The sequence below is a fragment of the Sturnira hondurensis genome, unplaced genomic scaffold, assembly GCF_014824575.4.
Source record: "Sturnira hondurensis isolate 20B ecotype Veracruz unplaced genomic scaffold, ASM1482457v3 Scaffold0003874, whole genome shotgun sequence".
Taxonomy (NCBI): domain Eukaryota; kingdom Metazoa; phylum Chordata; class Mammalia; order Chiroptera; family Phyllostomidae; genus Sturnira; species Sturnira hondurensis.
In genome coordinates this window covers 2,981,027-2,986,561 of record NW_028076505.1, presented here as the reverse complement: position 1 = coordinate 2,986,561, position 5,535 = coordinate 2,981,027, and positions in this window count along the sequence as shown.

Below are 5,535 nucleotides of genomic sequence, written 5' to 3'. Positions count from 1 at the left end.
CGTCTTACTCATACCTCTTCCCTTTCAACTTACAAAATCCCGTGCCGAGGAAGTGAGCGGAGGACCATGTGCTCAGGTTCGCTCTTGTCACCCATGCCCACCTTCTGTTTCATTCCAGATGGCACACGTGTGACTTTTGGCACAGGTGGGGCTCGACCCTTCGGCTCATGGGTTAGGTTGCCAGGCAGGACCCATGTCCGAGGGACTCCCAGCTCCGCTCCTGGCAGGACGGCTGCATGGTGTCACCTGGCTTGTGGGGGCCCCGATGACCTTGTGTGACCTTTGTTCCCACCGTAACAGGCTGAGCAAAAGGTCTTGTTAAGGCAGCAAAGTTGTTTGGGGTGCAATGACAGGATTCTGGACTTTTCTTGAAAATACGTATTTTAAGAGGAAAATGAGACCGAAATAGCAGGTCAAAATGAAGCAGTGAAGGTGCTGTTAACTGCTGGGTGACGGGCACAAGGAACTTAGTATGTTGTCTTGTCTGTTTTTTGATGCATAAAAATCCCCGTAAGAAGCATAAAAAAGCTGCAAGACAAAAATCACAGGGACGCTTGGCTTGCTGGGGCGTCTTGGGTCAGAGGAGGCGAGTCTGGGCCTCCCGGCCCGGCTGGAGAATGACCGACGGACAGTGAGCTGCAGGCGCAGCCGATGCCGATCCTGGCTTGGCCACAAAGGGCCACGGGGCTCAAGTGTGGTGAGCCCCCTGGGCCTCGGTCCTTCATCTTTTTAGTTAGGAGGGGGGTACGAGGCTTCACAGGAAGTGTGGGGAGGAGTGCACAGCAGCTGAGTGAGAAAGGGTTTCCCTGTGCGGGAACCTAACACACGTCAGGAGCCATCCTCCCTCCGTGCTCACCACCCCTGGTCCCGGGCTGCATCCGGTCCCCACCCTCCTTCCCTTCTCCCCTTGCCCAGATGGCGATCCCACGGCAAAGCGCCTGCCCTTTCGTCCCTCGTACCACGTTAAATGCGCCCAGAGAAGCGGTTGGACCCTCTGACGGCCCGACCCTGAGGGAGGCGCAGTGGGGGGTCTCCTGGGTGTGGGAGCCCAGGCCTTGGGGCTCTTCCCTGCAGAGGACGTCCTGGATGATGGGCGCTGTCCTTCTCAGGTCCTTCTGTGGATTGGCTCTCGGGGGCCCTCTTGTGGCAGTAAAGGGATGTGGATGATACTAGAACAAAAGGAAACAAACAAAAAACCTGGCCTCTGCTTTTCAGACACCCAGGCAGGTGCAGCTTGCAGACCTTGGGCAGTGGGGCCCCTCGTTTTCTGTCACATGGTGGCACAGCCCCTGTGTGGACCCTGCGGCACCCCTGGCACCTGCCCAAGATCCGCAGAGGGGGCTGAGGTCATGGAATGAAGATGGCCCTCAGGGTTTGGAGGTCCAGAGAGGCTGCATCCAGGGAGCCTGGGGCGGAGGTCAGCTGGAGTCAGCTCGTACCTAGGACGGGACAAAAATACAGACCAGCAGCCGACAACACGCCTGGGTCTGGCCTCCACGGTGTCTCTCTCTTTGGGCCTCAGGTTCCTCAACTGTTAAGTGACCTCTGAAGTCACTGTCGGCTCTGAAATTGCGACTGTCTGACCAAAATCGATCCTGTGACTCTTCCACCCAGACATGCTTTCCTTCTGGCCCTCAGCTGCCGCTCTTCCCCGTGTCTCCTATTCGGCACTCCCCCCACTTCCCGTCCCCTGCGCCCCACGCATCATCTCCGGCTCACGGCCCTTGTCCTGTCCAACATGGGCCCCATCTCCAGGGCCTCCGCTCCGAGGCCCCTGGCCCCCGGGCCCTCACCCCTGAGCCCACTGCAGCTGCTGTCCTCTGCCTCTGCACCCACCCAGGGTCCTGCCTGGCTCTCATGGCCTCACCCCTTCCCTTGCCCCTCGCTTGTTCCTCCTCCCTCGGCCCCCCTTGTCCAGAAAAATCCTGTTTCAGTCTCCGGGTCTGCAAGCTCTTCTCCTGCATGGTTGGCTCCGTCAGATCATGGTTCACTGAATTCTCTATGCAGCCAGCCCTTCCTCAGAGACGACCATCAGTCACAAAATGCCATCTCCCCTCTCCTGCCCCACGTCCTGGCTTAGTTTCTTCCTAGGACTTGCTCCCCGAAATGGCCTGCTCCCTTGTTTGTTTGTGGTGGTCTCCTATCCCCACTAGAAGGCGACTCCATGGAAGGAACTGTGCTCACCCTGTGTGTCGCCGTCCCCACACTCGCTCTCAGCCCTGGCCGCATGTGTGGTGAGCGTGTGAAGGCAGAGCCGGCAGGCCTGAGATCTGCAGGGTGGCCGGTGGGGCGGGAACGTCAGGACACGGGCGGAGCCTCCTCTTCCTTTGCACTGATGGAGTCAGGTCCACCGGGCCACCAAAGTTGCTCTCCTTCACTTCCAGTCCTCAGACCAAGGACGGCACCGCAGGGCCGGGCCCGGCCAGGCTGAAAACTCACCGTTGCAGACGTGAGCAGAGCCTGGAAGGTGCTCTGCAAATCAGAGGGATGAAGACAAGCACTCTGGAGTGGGGGCGGGGGGGCCTTGAGCTATAAAGACGATGGCTCAGAAGAGGAGCCCCACGTGGCCCATAGACACAAGGGAAGCTGCCTGCCTTTGCTCACTGAGTTAAACAAAAAACATTAAGATCAGAGCCATGTTTACTTCTGAGGACAGAGAGGGTCCAGAGCCCGTTTCTGGGGTGCTGGTCATGTTCTCTCTCTTGCCCTGGATACTGGTCTCACGGCTGGTCATGTGCAGCCACCGGGCACAGAAGCTGCCAGGGGCTACCGGGCCAGGGCCTGGTTCTCTGTGACGGGTGCAGGGAAGGAGACATGGACCCTCAGTCTTGGGGGTCAGACGTGTTTACGGAGTAAACGCTGTAGTCCTCTCCTGTAGACAAGCCGCCAGACTCTCGGGTGTCTGCTGAAGCCCCCAGGTTTTCTGGCACAGACTCAGCCGATCCGTGGCCCTCAGCTGCATCCACTTCAAGGCAGAAAGACGCGTTTTGGCTGGAATTAGCTGTGAGTCTCGGGCCACAGGCTGAGTGTGACTCAGAGTGGTAAGAAGGCAGTCTGAATCCATCGTGTGTAATCCTGGTGGGTCTGCACGTGTAGGCACATGCCTGTGCTGTGTCTCAGCCGTCACTGAGCATTGNCAGATGTGAGCAGAGCCTGGAAGGTGCTCTGCAAATCAGAGAGATGAAGACAAGCGCCCTGGAGTGGGGGCGGTGGGGCCTGAGCTATAAAGACGATGGCTCAGAAGAGGAGCCCCACGTGGCCCATAGACACATGGGAAGCTGCCTGCCTTTGCTCACTGAGTTAAACAAAAAACATTAAGATCAGAGCCACGCTTACTTCTGAGGACAGAGAGGGTCCAGAGCCTGTTTCTGGGGTGCTGGTCATGTTCTCTCTCTTGCCCTGGATACTGGTCTCACGGCTGGTCATGTGCAGCCACCGGGCACAGAAGCTGCCAGGGGCTCCCGGGCCAGGGCCTGGTTCTCTGTGACGGGTGCAGGGAAGGAGACATGGACCCTCAGTCTTGGGGGTCAGACGTGTTTACGGAGTAAACGCTGTAGTCCTCTCCTGTAGACAAGCCGCCAGACTCTCGGGTGTCTGCTGAAGCCCCCAGGTTTTCTGGCACAGACTCAGCCGATCCGTGGCCCTCAGCTGCATCCACTTCAAGGCAGAAAGACGCGTTTTGGCTGGAATTAGCTGTGAGTCTCGGGCCACAGGCTGAGTGTGACTCAGAGTGGTAAGAAGGCAGTCTGAATCCATCGTGTGTAATCCTGGTGGGTCTGCACGTGTAGGCACATGCCTGTGCTGTGTCTCAGCCGTCACTGAGCATTGGGGACCATCAGGAAACCACCAACGAACAAACCCAATAGGCAGAGGAGAGAGGAGAGGGAAAGATGTTCAGAACAATTCCACAGAGGCCTCCGGATGGAGAGGGGGAGAATGAGAGAATATGAGCGACGCGGACAGGTCTGGGCATGCTTCCCCCTTGGCTGCTCCCTGAGAGGAGAGCGATGAGGAAGACCCTTCGGATGAGTGGGAAACTGCCTTCTCAGCCCCAGGTGTCTGGGCCATTTACTGCCCCCAGCTGGCTGGCAACCGGAAGCTGCAGACCTGCTGACCTGCAGACCTGCATTGCCAGAAGGCTCTGAGGCTGGTGGTCTGACATCAATGTCTCCAGCCCGAGCCCCTTCCATTCCTCAGGGGCAGCTGGGATTTCCCAGGGGCTCACAGGAGCAGGCAAGGCACAGGCCAAGTCTGAGCACCCACATGCTGCCTAGTGATGGTGGTCCCACGGGGTTATAACAGAGCTGGAGGACTCCTGTTCCCCAGTTGTTGCAGACCGCTCTGCCTGGTTCTAGCAATTGTATCTTTACCCCTTGTGGCTAAGGGCGAGGGATGACCTTTGGAATGTGAGCCGCACGAGACAAAACTTGTCTCTGGTAGCAAACACTGCCTCAGTTTCCTCTCCCTGCCCCCAAAACATGGTCGGAAGTCAATGACAGGTAAGACCCCTCACAACGGGGGTCAACCTAAGCCAGACTTGATCACTTGGGAGGTCTTCACGGAAAGACTGGGGGCGGGGCAGCGACAGGGAGCAATGGACTCTCACCCCCCGGCTTTGACATAGCACGAGTCCCCGTGTTCTCTGGGAGAAGTGCTTCCTGGCTCTAATCCCCTTAAGCCTGAAAACCTGTTGGGGAGGGGTGCAGCTCCTTGCCTTGCTAGAGCGTGTCCTGGGGAAAAAGTCTGGCATCACAAAGACTTCCTGATAAACCTGTGAAATCTACTCTGCTAAGAGTGCTTTCATTCATATGTTAAGGGTTCCAGCAAGAAACCCTAAAACTCTGTTCCTGACGGACTCTGACTCATAGTAAGCCCTCAGATTTCTTTGAAATGTTATCTGTTTGATCCTTGCTGCCCTGTATTCCTGTGTATTAGAACCCAATAAAAGGCCCTGGAGGAGGGGGCTCGAGGCCTTTTTCCCCTGAGAAACTGGCCACTGCTCACTTCTCCTCCCCAAGTAGATCACATCATGTCTCAGTCATATTTACCATCATCCGTGGCACTCAGGGGGACTTGCAAGGAAAGTCGCCCCCACGCCCAGTGACGGTGTGGCTACTGTAACCTCATAGCACAGGACGCTGATCCCACGTGGTGGCGATGCTGGTGCCCACGCCCCTGCTGCACTGTCCAGTGTATAAAAGTGCAGCACACACAATTGTGTACATGTCCCCTGATGATAAGGATAGATGGCTGTGTTAGTGGTTTGTATATTTACTATACTGTTCTTATCATCACTTTAGGGTGTGCTCTTTCTGCTCATAGAACAAAGCCAGTTATTAAACAGCTGTGCCACGCTGGCAGTGGCTTCAATATTGTGTTTCACAGACTCTGTGCAGCCCAAAGGCACGGTGTTCACGAAGTGTGCAGTTGTGTCCCGGTGAGGCCGTGTCGGTGTAAGGAGTGTGTCTCCAGACACTGAGCTCTGGAGTTTTTGTGCTAAAACGTGCCCTGGAGCTGAGCTCTCTGAAAACCCTC